Source organism: Molothrus aeneus, chromosome Z, assembly GCF_037042795.1.
Source record: "Molothrus aeneus isolate 106 chromosome Z, BPBGC_Maene_1.0, whole genome shotgun sequence".
NCBI lineage: Eukaryota > Metazoa > Chordata > Aves > Passeriformes > Icteridae > Molothrus > Molothrus aeneus.
The window spans coordinates 66,841,544-66,868,123 of NC_089680.1; positions in this window are offsets into that span (position 1 = coordinate 66,841,544).

Here is a 26,580-nt window from a genome sequence, read left to right on the forward strand (position 1 = left end):
TCATTTTAACCCTTAACTATTGGTCAATTATGGATACCCCTAACCCCTTACCATTGGTCAAGCTTGGAGCCTTCCCAACCCTATAAAAGAAGCATACTGTACCCCATTAGGGGAGAAAGAAGAAGAGCAGACACCCTTCACAGACCTCCCCAAATAAAGCCATCTCCGTGGAACAGCCTGCGCCTTCTCCTTCTCCTCTCTCTCCGTCTGCTGCAGCCTCAAGCCAAGGGCAAACTTACCTAGCAAGCAGAGCTGAAATCCTAAGAGCTTGCAATCACTATAGAGCTGAGAATCACTGAGCTTGCTAGGGGTTTGACCCGTGGCGTTGGCATGAGCGAGCTAGCTTCAGGCACCCAGTCCCCACTCGGGAACTGAGCTCCTGAGCCCTATTGCTCTGCTTATGATAAGGCCAAATCAGAGACTTTATCAAAGTGGCGCCCAACGACTACGGACCCCCCCAGAGGCGATATCCGTCGGTTGAGCAACGAAGCCCCCCCGGGGTTTTCTGTGATTGCCTGTTTGGGAAGCTGCTCCTCCCGTGAAGGGACTTTTCGTTTTAGAAAATCCTATCCCCAGGAGGGTCAGTTCGACACTCAAAACTTACATCTGAACGAGAGAAAGTTCCAAGGAGAACTGATGTCAGCAGACCCCTTCCACAGATCTTGGACCCCAAGAACTCTAAGTATAAATTAGCCAACATTGCACAAATAACTTTGGGGCTCTCAACTTTTTTTTCGTTTTTTTTCTTTTTTTTCTCATTTTTTTCTGCTGGAAGAGCTAATAATTAACATGGGTACAATTTTTAGTACATTAAAACAAAGCAAAACTGAGAGAGAGATATATTTAACTATTTTAGAAATCTTATCTGCTAACAGCTTCTCCTTTTCTAAAGGCAAGCTCTCAAAAACTAACCTTAAAAAATTTGTAACTTGGATTATTTCACAATACCCTGATATTGATAAGAAAGCAGTCATTGAAAATTCGTTTTGGGATATGATCGGGAACACAATATGTCTCTCACAAACAAAACAGGACTTTTCTGCGACTAACTATTTGCCGTTATTTCATATAATAACTAAAACCATTGAAAAATTTAACAGAGAAAAAATTTTGCAGTCAGTACCAGACACTTCCTTTTCAAATGCTAATGAGATTGATAAGATCCCAGAGGAATGTCACTTGCATACCTCACATCAGCCCTTAGGTCCTAAAGTCCCTCTCGCTTCTGTTTCTCCTAAAGCAGAGGTTACACTGACCACCGCAGCCTCCTCCCCCACCCCTGCAGGACCTGCGCTGCCTAACTCCGCGGATCCTGTCTTATCTATAACTCCACACATCCTCCCTACCCTCGGCTAAGCCTCCTCCTCACATCCGGTCCGGAGGGTCCCGTTTCCTGCCTCTGCTGCCCCCTCCCCCCGCGCCGGCTCCGTCCCTCCCCACTGCAGACCCTGCCACCCCTCCTCCCACTCCCTCTGCCCCACTTCGCTGCGGCCCCCCCACCTCTGCGCTGGTGTCCCCCACCACCCCTCCCATTGCAATGCCCCCCGTCCCCCCCACCCCCCGCCGCCCCCGCCCTCCCCGCCCCAGCTCTGAGCGGCCCGGCCCCTCCCGATGTCTTCCCGATCCCCACCCCCGCCGCTGCCGTGCCCGCCGGTATCCCCTCTTCCTCCCCCTGCACCATGCCTGCCACAGCAGGGGGACCTCACACATGCGCAGTCCCACCAACCCACCCCGTAACCACGGCATCCCAGAACGGTCCCACTGCTGGCTCACCCCCACTCCTCCCATGTCCACACCCCCACCCTGCCCAGCCCCCCTGCCCCCACCACGTGTCCCCCACCCACCCTCAATGCCACCCAAACAGAATCCCAGAGACCCCCCAAGGTGCTACCCCCCCCACCCAGTCCTGTGCGTGCTGTGCTGCCATCCCAGCTCCATTGGCACCTCCCCCTAGCCAGGTCATGCCATGTCTCCTCCCCCCAGCCACCGAAACCCTTGAAAAACGCTTCTAAACGCCGTAAAAAGCATAGGTCATGAATAGCAACCCCCCCACCCCAGTCCTCCTCAGAGGACCAGAGCTCTTGCAATGAATCTGATTCTGGTACGTTCCATACAGATCCATGGGCTCTCATTAAGATAGAGGCGACCAAGGCTGGGGATTGGGAGCTGGCACAGAAAATTAATGCTTTCCCAGTAGAATATAAGCAAGGACGGAATGGTGGCGAGTCCACTATAAAGACATGGAAGGCTAACTCAAATAAGGAACTAGTGCAATTAAGAAACATAGCCAAAGAACATGGGCGAAGTTCACATATTTTTAAAAATTTCTTAGAAGCCATGTTCTCAGCACATGTCTTACTTCCCCACGATATAAAAAATATTTCACATTGCCTTCTGTCCCCAGCAGAATATATGTTATGGGACAGGCATTGGAAAAGACATTTAAAAACATTATCAGACTCATATTCTGCAGATGCTAATAAGGTAGAACAACTAGCTGGTGAAGGTGACTTACAGAAACCAGTAGACCAAATGGAAACCTTGAATAAAGAGGCAATGCAGGACGTCCCTCTTGCAGCAAAAACCTCTTTACTTCTCATGCATGATGAGTTAATGCCAACAATGCATTTTTCTACTATTAAACAAGGGATAGATGAAAGTTTTATCAAATTTGTGGACAGACTTAGAGATGCTTTGGAGAAACAGATAGAGAGCACAGAGGCAAGGAAGGAATGCTTATGTAAACTTGCCTTGAGTAACTCAAATGAAAAATGCAAAGCCATTTTGAGGTCTCTACCCATGGATACAGACCCCACCATAGAGCAAATGCTGGAATGCTGTACACGTCACATGTCCACTGAAAATACAGTGGCCCAAGCAGTTGCTAAGGGTATTGCTGAAGGAGTTTCTGGGGCATATGCAGTAATAGCTTCTAAAGACCAAGCTAAATGCTATCACTGTGGGGATTTTGGACCTTAAATAAAGGACTGCCCAGAGAGATCACTCCCTCGATACCACTGTAACAATTACCAAAGACCCCAGAATCAGCAGCGTTATCAGCAGCGTCCGGGAAACTCCTTGCGCAGCCCGGTCGAGCCCCGGGCGCTGACAACAAATCAAGGGCCACCAGACCCAACCCCGCACCATCCCAGGATGTTCCGGACCACAAGAAGAGGATCCAACTCACGGGGCAACCCAGATGGGAACCCGCCGTCAACTGGTAACTGCTTTGTCCATTGACTTTAATAATGAGAATGTTCACCGTGTTCCCACAGGCAAATATGGCCCAAAAGGTGGTCCTTTGCACATTTTAATTATAGGTGACTCTCTTAATAGCCCAAAGGAGATCTTCGTTGTTCCAGAAGTGCTGACAGTGCAGCCAGGACAAGAGATTCTCGTCCATGTATACTGCATAGACTTACCATTTTTTCTTTTAAAGGAACTCCAATAGCACAAACCTTTTTACTCCCAAAGTATCACAGGGAACAGATTCCTCTCAACCCTACAGCTATGTGGGCACAAGTCGTGGGACCATCCAAGCCTACCATCGAGTGCGGCCTCACCTGCAAAGGCGAGAAGACCCACCTACCAGGGATGCTGGACACCGGTGCTGATGTGACCATCATCGCCCGCTCAGAATGGCCAGCACACTGGGATCTACAACCCATCGCAGGCATGATTCAGGGATTGGTGGAGCCACAGTGTCCATGAGAAGCAAGAACAACATCTTCATGGAAGGGCCTGAAGGCAAGCTGGCAACCATCCGTCCATTTGTGGTAAGGGCCCCCATCACCCATTGGGGCAGAGACGTTCTATCCCAGTGGGGAGCTTCCCTACGTATTCCCACTCAGGATTTCTAATCGGGGCCACTGAGCAAAGCGCACTGCCAGAAACACCTCGTCTCACCTGGAAATTCACAAGCCAATCTGGATTGAACAGTGGCCCCTCAATAAAGCTAAGCTGCACACCCTAAACACCCTTGTGGAAGAACAGCTTGCAAAAGGCCACATAGTGGAGTCCGACAGCCCTTGGAACTCTCCAGTCTTTGTTCTACCAAAGCCTGGGACAAACAGGTGGAGGCTCCTCTACGACCTTCACAGAATCAACGAGGTCATCGAGGACATGGGCCCTTTCCAGCCTGGCCTGCCTTCCCCATTGATGCTGCCTAGAGACTGGACACTTGCTATCATAGACATTAAGGACTGTTTCTTCAGCATTCCTCTGCACCCTGAGGATGCTCCACAGTTTGCTTTCTCTGTTCCCTCTCTTAACAAGGAGGCCCCGCTCAAAAGATATCATTGGCGTTATCTTCCTCAAGGCCTGAAAAACTCGTCCACTATTTGCCAGTGGTATGTGACTCACATCCTGTCTCCCATTTGGAAATCATTTCCAGACGCTATCATCCACCACTATATGGATGATATCCTGGTGTGTGCTTCAGATAAAGCTTACTTGGACAAAACAGTTAAAAAGACTATTGAAACCATAGAAAAAGCAGGAATGGAGATTCCTGAGGACAAAATCCAGTACACCAAGCCATGGACTTACCTTGGAGTCCAGATCCGGGAAAGGACCCTCGTACCTCAGCAGATCACCATAAATAACGACCCAAAAACCCTCAGGGACTTACACAGCCTTTGCGGATCCATCAACTGGGTATGTCCACTGCTAGGACAGAGGACCTTGCTCCCCTGTTCAAACTTCTTTGTGGACCTAAGGACCTGGACTCTCCCTGCACTCTCACAGAAGAAGTCCAGGAAGCCCTGTCTTCACGCAAAGCCCATCACTTCGAGCCCAGCCTGCCTTTCCAGTTCATCATCCTGGGAAAAGCACCTCAATTCCATGGACTAATTTTCCAATGGGACCCCCAGCTGCGAGACCCTTTGATGATATTGGAATTGGTTTTTACAAGTAGCCAGCCTACAAAGACACTTACCACCTACCAGGAGGTCATAGCACATTAATAAAAAAGGCTAGGACTTGGCTGCGCTCTCTTTCAGGTTGTGATTTCGAATGCATATACTTGCCAGTAACCCTCACAGACTTTGAGGATTTGATCCAGACCAATGAGGGCCTCCAGTTTGCTCTGGATAGCTATATGGGCCAAACTTCAGCGGAGATCCCACAACACAAACTTTTTAACCATAATGTAACCTTCCATTTGATTCCAAAATGAATCCAAAGTAGAAAACCTCTCAAGGCTCTAACCCTCTTTACAGATGGCTCAGGGTCCTCCCACAAGTCAGTGATTACATGGAGAGACCCCCAAACACAAAATTGGCAATCTGACATACAAATAGTGGAGGGATCTCCACAGACTGCAGAATTAGCAGCTGTTGTCAGAGCCTTTGAAAAATTTAAGAACAAGCCTTTCAATCTGGTCACCGATTCAGCTTATGTTGCTGGGATAGTGATGAGAGCAGAACATGCTCTTCTCAAAGATGTTTCTAATCCAAAGTTGCACCAACTGCTCTCTAAATTAATATACCTAATCTCCCACAGAAAGCAAACTTACCACATAATGCATGTGAGGTCACACACAGACCTCCCAGGTTTTGTTGCAGAAGGCAACAGGAAAGTGGATGCATTAGCAATGGCAGCAGAAACTGCTAATGTTCCTAACATCTTTGCCCAGGCAAAGTTGTCAGACGCGTTTTTTCATCAAAGTATACCTGCCCTTATGAGAATGTTTAAGCTCTCAAAGGATCAGGCAAAGGCTATCGTGGCTACATGCTCAAACTGTCAGAGCTATCAGATACAATCCATGGGGATGGGAGTCAATCCCTGAGGTCTGAATAGCTGCCAGCTGTGGCAGACAGATGTAACTCACTTTGCACCTTTTGGAAAGTCAAAATACGTGCATATATCGGTCGACATGTTCTCGGGAGCAGTATTTGTGTCATCACATGCAGGAGAAAATACCCTGCACACAATAAAACACTTTCTCCTTGGTTTTGCTGCCCTGGGTGTACCAAAAGAGATTAAAACAGATAATGGAGCAGCCTACACTTCCCACAAGTTAAAGGAGTTCTTCAATGAATGGGGAATAGCACACAAGACCGGCATACCTGTAAACCCCACAGGACAATCCATCGTGGAAAGGACACATCAAACCCTCAAAAGAGTCCTTGATCAACAGAACAGAGACACAAGAATCACATCTCCAGTGGAAAGACTTTGCAAGGCTCTTTATGTCATCAACTTCCTGAACTGTACAGCATCAGAGCCTGACCCACCAATACTTCACCACTTTGCAAATACCACCCAAGAAAAGCTCACTGAGAAACAACCTGTGCTCGTGAAGGACACCGAAACACACCAAATTTCTGGGCCTCACCAGTTGATTACCTGGGGTAGAGGATATGCGTGCGTGCTACTACCATCCGGTCCAAGGTGGTACCCAGGAAAAAACATAAAGTCATACTTAGGCACTGGAACACTACTCCTGCAAACAGGGACAAGAACGCTCCTGAGGCAAACACAAGACCACCTCAAAACCAAACCAGCTCTGCCTGGAGACGAAGACGTCACCGAATACCCACAAACACAAGAATAGACCACCCCATTACAAGACAGCAGACAAAACTGCAAGCTAAACAACAGTCTGCTGCATCAGGCCATAGATAGCCTTAACACAAAAGTGTTCTCTGAATTATGTGTTGTTACACTGGGTTTTTTTGTATTTTTTAAAAAAAACTGTTATTCCTTCTCCCTAACCTTTTAAAATCCCTTAACCTTCTACCCACTCCTCCTCCCTTAGTGTAACTTAGAAATTAAAAGAAAAAGGAGGGGAGGAGGGGAACAGAGAAAAGAACAAGTGAGAAAACCCTCTCATTCTAAAGATAACAAATTCTGCTTATATTCCCTATCAGAAGCCCTATTCCTGCCCAAAGATGAAAAATATCTCCATTGCTGCTGTCCTCACTGCTGCCTGTACCCCGTGCCTTTGGCTGGATTAGCCCACAGCCTAGCCATAATGTTTGGGTAACCTTAGCAAAAACATTAAAACAAGACAACATGTGCTTGTCCATGGAGAGCATTGATAATCCACTTTCCACTTGTCTAGTAGGAATTCCCTTTGTAGCAGATGACTGGCCTGTCTATAACTCAGAGATCCTCCGCACCACAGGTAAGAGACCCAATGTGGCTGATACTTGGGACGAGTGGACAAAAATTCTGCCCGATGCTAAAGAGGTACCCCAAGAATTGGATCTGTTGGGGTCCTCCAAGGCCACATACTGTATCAAATTTTACTTTAGACATCCAAAAAACAATTGGCCAGAAACTGACCAGAACAAAAACACATATTGAAAAGAGATATCACCAACTAACAAAGCCTATAACTCTCATAATTGGTGCAATTACACGGCTCGTGTGATTTCTGTGTCCTCTCTCCATCCCAAAGTATTACCCAGAGGAATGTTTCTCATCTGTGGTGACAGAGCATGGGCTGGGATCCCCTCCCAAATCCAGGGAGGTCCCTGTACCCTTGGAAAACTTTCTACCCTTACTCCAAACATCACCCTGTTACATAATTGGAAAAAAGAAAGCGAATCAAAATGACAAAAAAGGTCCTACACTGAATTTGATGAAAATTGTGATCCTAAATTATACGATTGGAACAAACCAAAAAAGATTGCTGTCTCCCTGTTCTTACCCTGGGTAGCTGCAGCTAAAGCCCTCGGTGAAATCAATCACCTTGGGTGCTGGCTCAGTGAACTAGCTAATGCTACATCTGCAGCCTTGAGTGATCTCTTAAAGGAAGAAGAAACCACAAGACAGGCTTCGCTCCAAAATCCACCAGCAATCGACTTCCTGCTGCTTGCCCATGGACACGGCTGTGAAGACTTCGAAGGGATGTGCTGCTTCAACCTCTCTTCATGCTCAGAATCCATCCATGCGAACATCCAGAAACTGAAAGATCTCGTGAAGGACTTGAAAGTAGAGAGAATCCCAGACTGGGTCAATGAACTTTTCGGGCAATGGGGATTAACAGGATGGGCTGCATCCTTGGTTAAGGGAATGTTGTTGATTCTCCCTGTAGTTGTTATTGTGTTAGCTATGTTCTCGTGCCTTGTTCACTGTTTAAAAAGAGCTATAGCGAACACCTTTCTTGTAAAAACAGGAAGTGGAGTTGTAGTAAGCCCCATAGATTTAGGAAAAGCACCATGGAGGATGTGAATAATAGGAATGCTGAGGCAGCAAAGAAGTTCCTGTCTCCATGGACATCCGCCCCATAGCCTATCTCTGTTACCCTATAAGGCAATGTCATTTTAACCCTTAACTATTGGTCAATTATGGATACCCCTAACCCCTTACCATTGGTCAAGCTTGGAGCCTTCCCAACCCTATAAAAGAAGCATACTGTACCCCATTAGGGGAGAAAGAAGAAGAGCAGACACCCTTCACAGACCTCCCCAAATAAAGCCATCTCCGTGGAACAGCCTGCGCCTTCTCCTTCTCCTCTCTCTCCGTCTGCTGCAGCCTCAAGCCAAGGGCAAACTTACCTAGCAAGCAGAGCTGAAATCCTAAGAGCTTGCAATCACTATAGAGCTGAGAATCACTGAGCTTGCTAGGGGTTTGACCCGTGGCGTTGGCATGAGCGAGCTAGCTTCAGGCACCCAGTCCCCACTCGGGAACTGAACTCCTGAGCCCTATTGCTCTGCTTATGATAAGGCCGATCGGAGGCTTTATTACACTCTCAGCCTAGGGAGCCAAGTGTGTCCTGGGCTGCACCCAGAGCCCCTGGGCAGCAGGGCAGGGAGGGGATTCTGCCCCTCTGCCCTGCTCTGCTGAGACCCCACCTGCAGAGCTGCCTCCAGCCCTGGGGTCCCAGCACAGGAAGGACATGGAGCTGCTGGAGAGAGTCCAGAGGAGGCACCAAGGTGATCAGAGGGATGGGGCACCTCTGCTATGAGGGAAGGCTGAGAGAATGGGGATTGTTCACCCTGGAGCAGAGAAGGTTCTTAGGGTTACCTAATTGTGGCTTTCCAGTACCTGAAGGGACTCCACAAGAAAGATGGAGAGGGACTTCTTACAAGAGCTTGGAGTGACAGGACAAGGGGGCATGGCTTCAAACTGAAATTAGGTTTTGATCAGATATTAGGAAAATTCTTTACTTTGATAGTGGTGACAGACAGGAACAGGTTATTCAGAGAAATTAGGACTGTCTCATCCCTGGAAGTGTTCAAGGTCATGAAGAATTGGTCTCTGAGTAATTTGGTCTGATGGAAGATGTCCCAGAGCAGGGGTGTTAGAACTGCATCATCTTTAAGGTCGCTTCCAACCCAAGCCATTCTATGATTCTATGACCCTACACTACAATAAATATACAATGTACCCAGATGCTGAATATTTAGTGCCACTTTGGTAGCCTTCATTTTGTAGTCAGAAAGTTATGATAAAACTGCAAAGTATGAAAAGAAAAGATAAAGGCTGAAAGATGAAACCACAGCGCAAACCAGAATTTGTTTGAGAGGACGTGTTGGGCTAGGAGACTTCAGACTGGATGGGAGGCAACAATATGTACAAGAGGGGTCTATAAAATCTTGAATCTTTCGAAGAAAGTGACTAAGTGATCATTCACTATTCTTATAATACAAGAGCTGAGAGTCACCCAATCAATCATGAAGTTTAAAACACTCAGTGGAAATACTTTATCACTTAATGCATAAATTATGGAATATAGTTCTGTAGAGTGTTGTGGAGGTCAGTAGAGTAAATGGGTTCAGAAATAGATTAGAAAAATTTATGGAGGAATGCTCCTCTAAACACCATCATCTGTTTGCCTACTCAAAGATGCTTAAGCCAATGACTGCCACAAAGGAGAAGAATATTTGAGAAGAAAGACTATTCTTTGCTTTTCTTGGTCTTTTGTAAGTTCCTCAGTCTCTTCTTACAGGTTGTCAGAAATGAACGGTATTGTCTGAGCAGGTGGGAAAGATTTGCTTTTTGTTTACAGTTCTCTCAGTCATTATAGATGCTCCTTTTTGAAGGGCATGTAAACTGTCTCTTGTAGTTTTTTTGCACAAGGGCAAGTTTTTAAGAATACTTGGTAAACAAAAGTCAAATTTCTTCTTTTTTCTTCTAGGTTATCAATGAGTTGAATGCTGGATCTCTCTGTCCTTTTTCCATCTTGGTTAAATGGGTCAGACATGCTTACCTAATTTTCTAGATAGTAGGAATTGGTACTTCATCTAAGACAAATCTTTCTTCTGTATTGGAATTGTTTTCAACAAGTTTATTTTGCTTAATTATATCCCACTTTGTTTTGTTCAAAAGATCCATGCTATTTTAAACACATTAGTAGAAAATAAATTTAAGTATTTAAGTTCTTGCAATACTCTCCTCCTTCATTATTTTTTTTTGTTTTACTTTGTTTTGGGTTTTTTGCTGGTTTTTGGTTGGTTGGTTGGCTGGTTGGTTTTGGTTTTGTTGTTTGTTTGCTTGTTTGTTTGTTTGTTTTGTGGTTTGGGGGTTTCTTTATTTTGTGGAAAAAGGCAGAAAGCTATCTGTCCATAGCCTTCAGTTATCACTATGTATGTTTTTTGTCTTCAACAAACTATTATCATGGTGTGGTAGATATGCAAATACATCTCCATTAAGTTAAATGCAGTATTGCCATTGAGGCATTTATGGAAGGTTTTGCTTCCTCTACACCTAACTAGATTCCAAATTTGCTCACCTAACTGAATCTAAACCATTAATTCAAGTAGATAAACAGTAACTTACATAATACTCTTTGTACCCCTGTGCTGGTTTCAGCTGGGGTAGAGTAAATTTTCTTCCCAGTGGCAGGCATGGGGCTGTGTTTCATATTTGTGCTGAGCCCAGGGTTGATTATTCAGAGCTGTTTTTGTTATTGCTGAGCAGGGATTGCACAGAGCCAAGGCCTTTCCTGCTTTTCACATCACCTGCCTGGGGAAAGGGCTGGGGGTGTGTGGGTGGCTGGGAGGGGACACAGCCAGGACAGATGACCCCAAACTGACCAAAGGGATATTCCAGACCTTGTGACATCAGGCTCTGTGTATGAAGAGGGGGAAGAAGGTGGAAGGGGGTGGACATTTGTACTGTTGGTGTTCTCCCAAGACACCATTAGTGCAATGGGACCCTACTCTGCTGGAAATGGCTGAAGAGCTCCCCAACCATGAGAAGCAGTTAACTGACTTCTTGTTTTGCTTTTCTTGTGTGCACAGCTTTTGCTTTCCCCACTAAACTGTCTGAATCTCAACCCAGGAGCTTTGTAGTTTTTACTCTCCTCGTTCTCTCCCTGGTCTTGCTGGTTCAGGAATGACAGAGCAGCTGCTGGGCACTGGGCTGGGGGTAAGCTGCAACAGCCCCACATGCCAGAGAAACCTGTTTAAATGAGAGTGTTGTTGGTATGGAAATTGTGAATGTTGCCTCACTTCATGTATTTTGCTGAGTCCAACCTTCTCTAACATAGAAGGATGTTTGAAATTCTGTTGTTAGGGTCACACAAGATCTGTGTCCTGCTCCTGGCTTCCCCATACTAGTGAGACAACATCATACCCAGGAGCCCAGTAAAGCTCCCCAAAAGTGATTAAGGCCTTGGAGCTTCCTTGAGAACAGGCTGAGAGAGCTGGGATTGTTCAGTCTGGAGAAGAGAAGGCTCACAGGAGACCTCATCGATACGTGCAAATACCTGAAGGAAGAGTGGAGAGGAGATGCCATATCACATATCTCTGTGGGCCTCTGCTCCTCACTTGTAAATGAAGCAATGAGGCCTCTTTCTGTCTTGACTTCTGCTGTGAAGGGAATGAAATTATTCTTGTCCTTTTTTCAGTGTTTAGACTGTTGTATCCAGATTTGGGCAACAACACTTCAAAAAAATGGATCCAAATGTAGAACATTTCATGAAGAGTGGAAGGAATTACCAGAGGTACTGAAAAAAAAAGACTTAATAAGAAATTCTGGAATAAATTGCAGTTTCTTAACTCAAGAAGAAGCATGGAAGAAATTGTTCTCCCCACCTTATGGTGGACATGATAAAAAATAATGATTTTAGGTTTCAAACAGATTTAGATTAGTTGTTAAGGATTATGTTACGTGTTACTGATGATATAAGTACACTGAAGGTCTGGGGATATTTTCCAAAGAAATCTGGGGCTCAGGATTTTTAAAAGCTTATTAGGTTAGCATCTGTTGTAATTATAAACAGTCATGTGCCTCCCATAATCTTAGTAATACATACCAGGTAGTGTTAATTCAGGTTACTGGAAATACTTCTCCATCCCTGGCTCCTACATTAGTATCCCCTAATTTGCAATCGAAGTAAGGACATCTGCAAATATCCCCAAGAGTACTGAAGAAAGGATGGCCATCTTGTGAAAGGAAATCCTGCAGTCTTCAGTAGTCCTCAAGTACCTACCTCAGTAGGTAGTAGCCTTAAATACCCAGACAATTTGTTTGTGATGTTCCTAAAATCTTGGACCACAAAGGGAAATTATCCAATTTGGTTGACTCTGAGTTTCTTGTATCTTATATGAGACTGGCAGGTGTTTCAGAGATTCTTAGCTGGTTTTCCTCTAACTTAAAACTATGGGCTGTACTTACGAAAGGCAGATCAGGACAGGAGAATGTGTAATTTCTTTGTAATACAGACCAATCTTTGGGATCATTTAGATGAAAAATTGTCCCTGAGCATACTTATAATTCATTTATCTGAGAAGAAAAGAGCTTAGTCCTTCTCAGAAAAATGAGCCACTTAAAAGATGTTAATAACTTCTGTGCTTGACCTGAATGCTTCCCACTACCTCAATATGTGATTATTAACTTATTTCGGACTTAGCTAAACCTTAAGAATTTAATATGTTATGAAACACAGCAGCTCTTTCCAATGAATTGATCCTGGAACTCTGTAGGAAGATTTTAATACATAAATCTGATGTTCCATATACATATGCGTGTTTCTCTTCCTCTTGCCAGCACAGTGACACTCCGATTGGAATGGACACTCCAAATAGTACTGCAGAGAGCACAATATACTAGCCTATACTCTTGTGGTCAGCAGAGGTTCAATGTTGATTGCCAGGAGAGCTAGGAAAGATGAAAGGATTTTGGGAAATGTATGTGAACACTCTTTCTGGGCAGCAGTTGGCGTAACAGTGGTTTTACTTCTCTCTGTGCATCCATATTCTGTGAATACCAGCAGAACAAAAAGAAACAAACAGTTAACTGCTTAGGTAAGACAAACTTCACTAATTTTGTGTTATTTTTGAATAATATAACATGATCTTCTATTAAAAATGCAACTGAATTCTCTGGGGATTTAAAATCCAGAGCAGTGTCTCCTTCAAAGAAAATCTAAAATAGGTCACCTAAGCTGTAACCATTTTACAACAAAAGATGGTGATGGTTGAACCAGAATCAAACTAGACACTGGCATGTGTATCACTAACCAGTGCCCTTGCTCATGGTGACTCAGAAGCAATTCCTTTAATTGCAACTACCTCAGTTTTTTGTTTAAAACAAATCCCATCTACCAGATGAACTGCAGTCAGCATTGCAAAGGGGAGAGCTCAGCTGTGAGCACACCTCAGCCACTTCTGATAACAGAGCACTCTGCTCTCTTTGTGTCTGTGGTTCTCCTCCCTTAAAGCTTCCCATACTACATGCCATCATCCTTCAAAACTCACATCCTCCCTGAGTTCACAGAAAATCATAGTTAAACTCTAGTGAATAACTCAGAATACCCCCTCACTTGAAAATAACCACAATTTTCTGCATGAAACATGCAACAATTTTGCTATCAGCTGAATACATTTCAGAGAATAAAGAAGAAATAGAAACCCTTCATTAAATTCAAGGGTTTTATACAATACCAGAGAAGTGTGTTTTCAGATCTTTGTGGGCAGAGCTGAAAAAAATTTGGCTTAGTGATTTGAGGTTTCCTATAGGAGGTATTTAATTGTGAAACAGAAGAATCAAATCTTGCAGCTCATGAATTTTGTTGGCATAAACTATTGAAAATTAGTTTATCCAATAAAACAATGTTATGCATGTGTGGAAAAGAGAAAGAAAGGCTCAGAGGGAGATTAGATGATGCTTATGCTTGTTGTTAATGGGAATCAGTCTCCATTCCAGTTTCTAGGCTCACAAAAATATTTCTTTTGAAATTATCTCAGTTAACTGTTGTTGAGTTGTTATGGGGAAAAGATTTGTTCCATTTGAAACACAGAGAGAAATCAGGTAAATTGTTAGACCACTGATATATCAAAAGCATTAAAAAAATTAAAGCAGAGCAGTTGTCCTTAAGCATCTTTTCATGTTTCCTTGTAAAACAGTAACTGGTGGAGTTTTTCAAGATTCTCTTCAAATATCTTAAAAAGATTACTTTGCATATGAACAAACAGGTATTAGTCCTCTACCAGTTTGAGCCTACACCATGTAAAAATGCCTTCTAAAAGATGCTCAGCATTGTTAGCTGCTATTGCATTCTGGCTACAGCTGACATAACGACTCTTAAGAGGGAACACAGCACTCTCCTGGATGACTGGATTAGACAACTAGTAGTGGAGGTCACTGTATAATCCTGTTTGACTTTTTAAAAAGAGTCCTAGGGGAATTTTTGGTGCTTGCATATTCAGAATTATAGTTATAAGTTTAGAAAGTTCAAAAAGTGCTTGTTCAAATTTAGAGGATCTTGAAGCCTACATACCCTATTTAAATATAAAACATGCACAGCTTAAAGCTAGTGGAAATAAAATTTCCATATGCAATCTTTTGCATATCAGCAAAATAATCTATCCATGCTAAAGAAAAATTGCATCATAAGAAAAAACACTTTCATATGTAAAAAATATTACTGAATCATTCTGACTAGCTCCAGCAAACATTATTTATGATTATTTATGGTTTTCTGGACTTTATAATTTTGGGTTTGGGCAATATTTTGTATATATATTTCTGTTCAGAGTGCTATAAATAAAGCAGGAGTGTTTTGTTCCAACTGAAATCAGTTTCCAAACCTATCAATTTTCAAGAAGTCCATTACCTAACTATTTGTGATTATGTATGGCTTGAGGGAAAATCTCAGAAAATTAAGTGTAACTATGCAGATCTATAATTACTCAGATGCTGATAGTGTTACATGTTTTCTGTGTCCACTAGTAGAATCTGGCCTAGAACTTTTAAAGAAAAATATGCAATGAGTTGATGACTATAATCTACTTTGAAAAACTATAAAAGGCATATTATTGAGCCTAGTAAGATCTTAACTAGGTTTACGGAAGACCTCTGAAACCAGACTCACAACTAAAAGTACTCTAAGTGCTTAACAGAAATATAAGCAGTTGCAGTTAATTAATTTGCTCCTTCAGTCACAAAATGCATAGATAACAGAGAGGAAAAGAGAAGAAATACAGGAAAAAAGATCCAGAATGATAGATATTAGGCAAAATAATCACTGGAATATTAATTAGTTGCAAACAAGACATCACACAAAGCATAAGAATGAGCAATGTAGCATGTCATGCAAAAATCCATTTCTCCTTCAAGAGAAACTATATATATAAAATACACCGAAAGGTATTTCCTAGATTTAAATAAACTATTCTCACATCAAAAGTAAAAAAAAGAGATGCTAAGAAAAGAAACACATTTAGGCAACAGAGAGAACAATAAATATATTATAAAACGGTAAAACGGTGTTTGGAGTTTTTTTCCTAAGTGGAGGTACCTCTGATGAAATGCAGCAAAGAGGCACAAGAAGCTCTGCCCATATGGCAGGAGCTGCAAAGAAGGCTGTCCGCCCACTGTGTCTACTTGAGGAGGGAGAGAACAGGAGATGGAGCCAGAATCTGAGGAGGAAGTTGAGTAAAAATTAGGAGATACACAGTCTGTTAAGAGTTTGAATGACTCTGTGAAGATTTCAGATTCTGGGGTGGGGGGGGAAACTTCACACTCATTCTCAATGGAAAATGAACGCCCCACTTCAGAGTTCTGTTGTGGTGAGAAGTGGTGAGAAGTGGTGAGGGTGGTTTCAGGCACGACAAACTGGACAAAACAAATCTTTAAAGTTCCTTCTGGGGGGTGGGTCAGGAAGCAGGGGCCATCAGAAGAGGAAGAATAGCGCAGAGGTTGTCTTACTGAAGCCACAAGCATTAAAAGTGTGATAATGATATTGAATGTCTGTGCATTTCTTTTGCTATTTTACTAATTGCAAATTGTTTATATCCTCTTATGAATACAGAATGGGTTTGCTTTCTTGGTGCTGCTTTGACAGAAGAGTAAATGCAGCCAATTAGAAATATAGCTGAAAAGAAACATATGTAAAATTGAAACATGTCACTGTAGTTACAAACACAATATAATTAAAGCCAATGATTTACAAAGTTTAATATCTTAGAGAAGACCACCAGTATACTCCTTTTCATAAAAATAGAAACAAGTTTGTTTCACACAAACTTTCTCTTTGCATATTCTGAATCTTATATAAAGAAATAACAATAGATTAGAACTGTGATAGAAAATCCATAAATCTGATATGACCTGACTGGAAATCTACAAGACCAGCAAGTCACAATTCCTTTTAAAGCCATTGGTGATTCAATAAGAGAGCCATATGGCTCTTCTCTAGTTGATCTAAACTCAGCTACAGGCTTCTTGAAGAATATTTGTGAAGAGAATCTATCACGCTCAAATGTCACACAGCTAATTCTCCCCCCCCACCCCCATCTGCTTATAAAGACAGATGGCAATATACTGGTTTGTCATTTAAAAAAAAAGAAAAGTGGACGGCCATGTTATAACTATATCCAGACATTTGCTTGGAAACCTGGCTGTTGCAGCACTGCTCATCCAGGTGCCCTGCAGAATCACAGAGCACTCCTCTGAGGGTGACCTACCAGCAGCTATCAAAACCAGTTCTAAATATATTGAAAGGAAACATGCCCCGGACATCTCAGCAAGTGATATCCTGGCAAAGATATAAAAAGCTGAGCATTAGAAGTCCTTAACTGAGGAGGGGAGGAAGGGAAGTAAAATAGGAAAATCTTTTGATATCCAAGGGACTTGAAATTATATCTTGAGTTTTCCATTTGCTTTGCTGAGGTGGTTGAATCATCTTGAATTTAATACGAAATTAACTTTCGTATTAAATCCAAATCCAGGAACTTAGCAGTTAATTTCAGCTTATAACTTCTTCATGTCAGAAAGACAAATATTTCCTAATTAAAGTCAGTTTGAAAAGATAAACATTCTTCTGTCTTGACTGTAGTGCTGCAAATTCTGAGTTCCCCTTATATATAGGGATAAAAATAGCAGTTGACTCTCTGTCTTCATCAACAGTGTCCTAAACTAATTCAGATAGAATTAACTTTAAGCATGTATACCGCTACTCAAAGTATTGTAGTTACCTTTTTACTTAAACTTGCATAGGAACTCAGCAACTTCCTATGAATTTCTGCCTCTCTTAAGAAAGTAATTTACTGTGTTGCCATATGTAAGTTCCTCATGATGAAATGAATGACAGAAAAACTTCTAGCCCAACTCCTCTGTACAGTTGAGGCCTTTAAAATAACTTGTCACAAAAGGAAGTGTAATTTTATATATTCAAATTTGAAGAATGTTACTATTTTCCATAACCAGAAGCCTTGCAATCTACATTCTACCATGAAAAGTTTCAATAAAAATTAAATTAACCCAATGTATTCTATACTTTTTTAGTTAAATACCCTGCTTTGTTACCCCTTTGTTCTTTCACAGTAACAGCTACTGGTGAAAGCTCTTTGATTTTACGTATCCCATATAGCATATTACAAAGTATTCTCCATGCAAGCTTCTATAGTCCAGATCATGAAATGTGAGTGCAGAAAACAAATATAGTTGCACAGATATTGCCCGACTGAATTGTGTTTGTCTACACTTCATTTTCACTGAGTCTTACTTCAACTGGAAATAATATAGCTTTAGCTTCTTAAAGCTGTCCAGAATTGCTCTAATGCTCTGTTTTCTTCCAGATATTCGTCAAATTAAAGTATACATAGGTCCTCTACCCTCTACTTCTTCTTGTCTGTAGTGTGAGATGGAAAGTAATTTTTTTAATTTCTTCCCCCAACAGCATGTGTCAGCCTAACTGCTGCCAGGGATATAATGATTTTTATATACAAATATTTTATTGGAAGTCTTCCCTTGGGCTGTAATTCTGGTAGGCAAGAAAGGTATGAACCTCTCTTTTTTGATGATGATGGTGTGCTCCTGAAATGCAGAGCTGGCCATACCAGTTTTCACTAGTGCATATGAACATCTGATTTTTTTTTGTTGTTTTTCCTTTATTCTTGCTGCAGCAGAGATTAAATGGAATGCTAAAATAATTTTGGGGGAGGGGGTTTTGTATCACCACCTAAACCAGTAGAGCTATTTTCTGTGACAACAGTGTATAGAATAATAATAAAATTAATTCATTAATTAAAATTAAAGCGTGTTTTGAGGTGTATTACGTTAAAAAAATTGAATATCTATTCTATAAGTCCTAAACTAAACACTGATTTAGGACAAATTTCAATCTGTTCTGCAGCAAGAAAAGGAAACCAGAGTGGTTGAATTTTTGCATGTCATTACTAAGTCACAAAGTGTTAAAAGGTAAAAGGCAAAAACATTGCTTTTATCATGATTGTTCCACCATGTTAACTTTTTTTGAAGGATTAAAGACTGGAAGAATGTGTAATACTGAAAACTGTACTCAAGACTTCTTTCACCCTACAAAAATTATTATGACATTTTGACAAATGTATTACAATTTCCTTTGATTGTGAGATTTTATGTTTTGAAAAATTCCTGCATGAAACTTAAGGTGTAAATTCAGAGAACCATTTTTTGGGCTATAAACCCAAATATAAAAAAAGGTTTTGGACACCCTCATAACCCTGGGGTGTCCTAAGCTTTTTGATTAACCTATGGTAGCTTCAGATAATTATGCAGATAATTTTGGAAAGGGTTAGTAACACCCTATCATTTTGTGTTTTGAGAGCATAACTTAGGACCTTAATTCTATTGCAGAAAATTGTTTTTTTATAGCATCATTACATTTTTCCTAGTGTGTCAGGTGCGACACAAACAACACAGCTTTATCAGATGCTTTTAATTATGGCTGGGACATTTCTAGGCTTGGCTCTGATCAGTAACTATGGGGCAGTCAGGAATGCAAAGGAGGAAGACAACCTGTAGGATACAATGGAAGGGCACACAATTTTTAGCAGAGCAAAAAAGAGAGAAACTGGAAAAACTCCAAAATTCAAACGGATGAGTAACAAGAATTACAATATAACATACAGTGATACAGTTGTGATAAGAGCTGATTTGCTCCTCAGAGAGTGGGCATAGAGGTGTGTTTTAAGTGAGATCCCATGGACCCTGTCCAGAATCTGATGCTACTCAGTATTTCCATTAGTCATTTGGCTGATGGAGAAAAGATGTGCTACATTTTCAGATGATACTAAATGTGATTCTTTGGAATACAAGAACACAGAATGACCTTGACAAGAGAAAGAGGAAGCAATTGTGTGTAGCAGGTAGAAATAATTGGCTGCACTGCCAAGCAATGAGTTGTGCAGAAATTAACTTGTATTTACTAACAGTCAGCTGTTGTGCTTGAGTCATCAACATCACCTCACTGCAAAACAGTCAAATGTCAGCGCACATACAGACCAGTGCACATAAACTACCTCTGAATTGATCTGCTCAGTCTACACAACTGAGGAAAGACGGTAGGAATTGGGGTTATGGAGAGGGGAGGAGAGAAGCTGATTGTTGTCTATGCACAGGAGATTTAAAACCAAGAAACATAAAAATTGTGTTTACATTAGAATGGAGATACAGATTCAACACCAGGAAGAGTTCTAAGGGTAGTACGAAGCTGAAGTACTTAAAATTATGTGCATTATCACTCTATTCTATTCTTGAACTACATCTATTGAAGTTATATCCCTTTGAAAGGACTTTTCTGCCACCCTGACAAGCTGATAAATACACATAATCTTTGCATAGTTAACAGGAATTTCTATGCTTGCTTCAGGATTTTGTATGTCTTTAAAGTTTATACAATTAGATCCATTCTATGAACAGATGTTTAAAATACAGGATCTTCTAGAAAAAATTAGTTCACTTTTCAGAACTTTAGCAATTTTTCAATGCAGATCAGTTAAGATTTGAAGGAAGTTAATATGCAAAAAATAAGCTATGCAGAAAGGAATTTTTATTTTTTCTGATTTTCATTCCTTGGTCAATTCTGGCCTGCAATGCATGAGTATACTGCAATTAAAGTGGCCTTAAATTATCATTATGGGATAAGTACTCTTCCACACCTGTCATTATTTACACAAGTAGATTGTGCACCATATGAATGAGAATAATTCCAGCATTAAAAACATTTAAAATCACAGTGTGATAACTAAAATTAAAGGTAAGAAGCCTGTCAATAGGCTGTAGTAATCAGGTTGCTGACCTTTGTTCTTATTAATAAATAGCTACAGTGCAATTCCCGTGCCTTGTAATAAAAATGTCATCCCCGCTTCTCTAGACATTCTGCTCTCTTTTTCTACCTGGACTTTGAAGCCCTTACTGAGACAAAGCAGACACTGTAAATCTGATGCATAATGGAGTGATATTAAGTATTTGGGAACAATTTTCTATAAACCAATTAATTGATGAAATCTTTTTTGTGGCTTCATTGAATGTCGAATCAGACCCTTACATGTCCATGCATTTTTCTGGAGGTCCTGTAGACACTGAACTAAGTAATGAGTAATACACAGGGTAAGAGCTTTGTTCTCAACTCAACTTGTCCTTGAAAGCTACATCTACTATTCTTGGAATAAGGTGACTGTTACTTGGGAAGCGGAAAATCAATATGTATGTAAGTGACCCTCTGTTTGCTGCTGGTATGATTCACTTTCTTTAACTGCTATGCTGAAATTATAGCTTAAAAAAACTAGACTGATAATTCCAATCTTAAAAGAGTTGGTTTTTTTTAATCCAAATTCATCTAAACTGTTTTTTATTAGCTATATTAAAAACTGTTATTGCTGACGAATAGCATTCTTGACAATAAGAAAAATAAACAACTTCAAATAATCAGAATTATTCTCTCATTTCTAAAAATAATTATGTGCACTACTTTTGTTCCTTCTCTGTGTGTTAGAGGGTACCTTGTATTACAAGCTTAAAAAGAAAAATCTTTCAACCTGTGGCTTGAAAAGTACTCTTATTGAAAATCAAATCTGAAAATACAAACTGGGCTATAGAATTGCCATTAAAAAAGCAAATGGTATTATAAAAATCTCAGAGTGAATAAGCTAAACAGAAAATTAAGCATCTTGGGACTTGCTAACCAAAATGTCTCCAAATTAGCTGAAGAACAGAAGCTAAACACCGAATACCAAAGTCTATTTTGTGTTGCTGGGATTCTTCTTATTCTTATACTCCCATAACATTAACTTATGTGCACGAGTAGCAGAAGTGGACTTTTACCTATTAGGTAGTTACAGCTGGTTGGAAGGCGGTGTAGCAAAAGCTGACAAAAACTTGCTTCTCTTAGCTCTGCAGGATGCTAGTGTGATTTTGTACAACCAAAGAATTCAAATAAAGCCAGTGCAGTTTTTTTTAATTTGGTTGGTTTGATTTTGGGTATCTTGTTTTTGGTTTTGTTTTCAGGTTTTTTGTTTGTTTTTGGTGTGTTTTTTTGGTTTGGTTTGAGTTTTTTGTTGCTTAGAGGTAGAGACACACAAATAATTTGGAGTACAAATATATGCAAAGAGCCCATTTCCCAGCCAGGATTACAGATTTTTTTATGGACTTCTCTTCCTATTACAAGGAATGAGAAGCATCCAGAAGATCTATTACACTAAAAACTTTTATCTCAACTACCTTAAGTGCTTAATTGTATTGAGGACAGAAGTACAGAACAATGGTAATGAAAGGGTCTTCTGGTGGTTGTCTGGTCCAATCTCATTGATCCAGAAAGGCCAGACAGACCCAGTTTCCTGGGACCATGTCCAGATGTGTTTTGGTATCTCCAAGGATGGAGACATTGCCACCTCTCTGGGCAACCTGTGCCAGTGCTTGGTCACCCTCACAGGGAAAAGGAGTTTCCTGATATTCAGAGGGAACCTCCTGTGTTTCAGTGTGTGCCCCTCAACTCAGGTGCTGTCACTTGGCACCCCTGGAAAGAGCCTGGATCCATCCTCCTTCCTTGCAGCCTCACTGCAGGAGTTTATGTGCACTGGTGAGATACCCTGAGACTTTTCTTCTCCAGGATGAGCAGTCCCAGCTTTCTCAGCCTTTCCTCATATAGGAGATCCTCCAACCTCTTAATGCCTTCACGTCTTTTGCTGGAGTTCCCCAGTCCAACTCTTTTCAATGTTCTGTACTAGGGAGTCCAGATCTGGACTGAGCACTGCAGATGCGACCTCAGCAGTGCTGAATAGAAGAAATGGCTCACCTTCCTTGACCTGTGGGCAACACTTCTCCTAGGGCAGCCCAGGACACCACTGGCCTTCGTTTCATTACATAGTGGATTCTGAATATGGTACTAAAATCCAAAATCATATTTATTCATGTTAACTCCCCCAAGAAACTTGAAGGAGATAACTTAGTGGAGGAAATAATCATTCTGTCATTCCCTTTTTCTGTAATAAGAATTATTTCCCAGTTGTTTAATCTATTTTAATAACTAGCCTCTTTTCTAAGCTCCATCTCCAAGTACTGAAGTCACGATGACCTTTGATTTCGCACAGCACAGAAATATTCCTCTTCTGTTCAATTTATAATTTCTGACAAACACACACACCACCTCCTATGTCTGAATTTACACTGCCTTTACCTGCTTCCAAATACACACTGAGTTAAAAATAAAATTGGTCCATTAAAATCTTGAAGAAATACAAGTTCATTTTGACCATCCCTCCAAGGACTAACTGAACTTGCTGAATCCAACCCAGATATTTCAGAACAGAATGCAAAACCAAGGAAACTATAAAGTTAAATAAAATAATAATTTATTAATAAAATAGAAAACCTACTTATTAATAAGAGGCAATTACTGATTCTCAAAAAACAATTAGATTCAGGAAATTTTGGTATTTGCTGGAGTCAGTTACTATCAAAATATAACAGAGCAAATGAAAGTGTGCTAAATGTTTATGAAGATTTATTGAATTCAGTGTGAAAGTCTGGCAAAATACATGCCCTGAAAACATCCTAATTTTTCAGAGATCTTTTTAGATATGTTACAGGAATAGACAACATACTAAAAATAGTGTCTGTTAACTTATATGTTACCCACCCTACTCACTGTGGCTTGCTACAATAATAAATAATTCACAGTTAGAGCTCAGAAATATTACTGTGGGTTATTTTTGTTGTATTGGTGGAGATACAGCCATTATAGCACGAGCCTCCTAACTTACCTGGGCTCCACAACTGTTGTCAGGGATGGAAATGTCTCTGGAATCTGACAACAATTTTCCAGGTATTCTGGTAGTGATTGCACCCCACTATGAATTAGTTTGTACATCACACAGACAGACCAACTAACAGTCAATGCCACTTTATTCTAATAGGGGAGAACTGTCCTTTTGGCTATTAAACATATACCTCTGCTGAAAGAAAGGTTCCAGCATACTGGCCTTACTGTAATTCACAAGATGGCTAAGTAGAAAGGAAGAAAAATGATTGGTCATCATTTGTTGACAAGTAAACAAGAAAAACATGAACCATCCATGAATCAAATTGAACACATTTCAAGCAAATCACTTAGAAAAATCAATATTATGTCAGGTTTTACCCTCCATCTTCATTAATAACTGACAAATGCAGCAAGCATCAGTGAAGACTGACAAATAAAAGAGAGGCATTGGGAAGGTTAGCACCATGTCCTGAAGAGTAGCAAGATTATTCACTGTGAAATAATGCAGACTCTTGTACTGAAGAAACTGTAATGTGAAACACAAATAAAATATGTATAAGCAGAAACCTGGAAAGAAAAAATGTTGACAGTAACCAAAAAGTATGAATGTACAGTTGATGGGACATATTTCATGTGGCAGAAGAAAAACAATTACAGTTATAAGGTATGTGGCATCTTGTTATGGGTGAAAAAAGGGTAATGCAATATGCCAGTCTTCTTGTTACAGTTTCATGAAGAGTATTATATTTAATTGTTAAAACTGTCAAAAGGAGCCAATCATCCAACAGAACACATCAATCAAAAACAATAATGATTTAATATTTGGGAAAATGTTTCTGACTTAGGTTTCAGAAATAAAAAAAGACCAGGGCAGTGACCATCCCCCTGTATTGGGCACATTGAGGGGCTGGAATGTGTCCAGAGAAGAGCAGCAGGGGTGGGGAAGGGTGTGGAGCACAACTGGTTTGTGCTGGAGAAAGTGGAAAACCACTGGACTGAATTAGTTATGCCTAATGCCCAGAGCCTTTGTGTTCCTGGCTCAGCTGTGGAGATGTGCTCCTGTTTAGCATGAAGCTCTTAGTTATTAGCTGTACATTCCCCTTTGGGAAATTAGGTGTGCACACCAAGGTTGATATAACTCCATGACTGAATAACAGCTGAGAGTTTGTTCTCTGTGAGAAAATAATCACATAGCAAGTCCACAAGGTTTGGACTGATGTCACCTAAAGCTTTGGGAATAAGATGAAGATGCTTTTGTATTTGTAAGGAACAGAAAAACTGTCTGCATAAATACAAAAGAAATGGAACTACCTATCACTTTCTATAGATATGGCTGAAGTCTGTAGAGAAGATGCAAGGGTGTTTCTGAGATTCAAACTTAAAATGTGCCTTTATGGAGAAGGTTGCATAGATTTCATGTGGAATGAAATGAAAGGATGTTGAGGTCAACAGAGTCCATAGTAACAATGTTCTGTTAAAAACACTTCAGCAACATACAAAAACCAGCATACAGAATCATTTTAGATTTGATTTGAAAGCATAGACAAGTTTTATTTTCCATTATATGTTTTAAAACTGTTTAAATTTTACAGCTTAATAGCATTATCTAGACAAATTCTAGGCGATTTAAGGATATTTTGACTCAGCAAACATATCACTAAAGGGTTATGGGGCCATTGGTCAAGAAAAATTAGATCAATCCCTGAGCAATGAAGAGGACCTATGTAATTCTGTCAGACTTAAGAACTGGATGAGGTATAGGCATTTCATGACTTGTCTATTTTCTCAGTCTCCAACAGAAATTAATGTGACCTGGCACTCACTCACAAAAAGAATTAATGGCTTAATCCCAGTATTGTATGGCTGCAGACAAACTTCTACAGTCACAGAACAATGTGTTCAGAATCAATTACATATTGAACTTTCCAGAAAAGGAAATGCTTTTGTTATATTTATGAAGAAATCATAAAGTGCACAGGAAAATTAGGATTAGCAATGGAAGTAGAAACCCTAAATAGAGAGTATATGGGAGAAGGAAAAATGATATTTAGATCATTTAAAGCACTGCAAACTTCTGCTTCTCAGTTGTGAAAATGTTATTACAAAGAGTTTCATTAGGAATCCAAGTCTGTAAAAGTCTTGCAGGCTGTGAACTTCCATTTCATAAATGCAGTAAATTTAGGGCTGTATTTAGTTGAGGTATTAAACACTGTCCTCTCCTTTGCATTTTTGAATAGCTAACTTTCAGAATCTTCTGCCTGCCTGTTGTCTTGACTGATTTGTGTTTAAGCAGATGACCAATACCCTTACATGGATCTGGACTGAAACTTATTTGGTGGCCAATGGAAGGGTAAGTAAGACCTTATACTAAAATAGCCATTAAGCAAGGACATAATACTATGGGCCAGATTTGCCAGACCTGTGCTCTAAAAAAGCATCATTGAAGACTTATTATGAAGGCTTAAGAGATCACTATTTGGCCTACATTATTTAAAGCAGTGGATAATCAAAGTAGAACATAATGAGAACTTTGTAATTTTCCTAATTTTTTTGTAATTTCTTTCTGATTATATGTCCAAGCTAAGGAAAACAAAAAAAAAAAAAAAAAGAGAGAGAGACATTATCAGTGACAATATGTGACAATAGGAGAAAGAATTGTATTCATATAGAAAAGCAAAAACCATTATGGCTCAGAATAATGCTGTTAACAGCACCAGCACCAGAAGGAAAAGTCCAACACAGGCAACAGAGAGGGGGGGAAAAAAAAGGCAAAGCAATTCAGTCTATGTATTTATTAGCTGTACATGGAAAACCCATGACTAAAGACATGGCTTGGAAATTTGATCTTAATGTTACCAAATGCAAATGGAAGTTGATCAAGTGCTACTAAGTGTGCAGAGACCATGTATAAACAATAAAAGTTCAGGCAGGATTAAACAAAGTGCTCCATGATTACTGTTTTTGAAACTATTCTCTCATAAATTAATGAAAAAAAATCCAAGACTTTGGATTTTTTCTTCGGTTCTACTTTGTGTTGCTTCAAATTCCAAATTAATTTATTGCAAATTTTAAGACTTTTAGAGGTACAATTAGAACTGGAGATTTTTTCATGTTAAGGATCACATTAAAACCAAATCTTACTCCAGCAGCATGTTCAA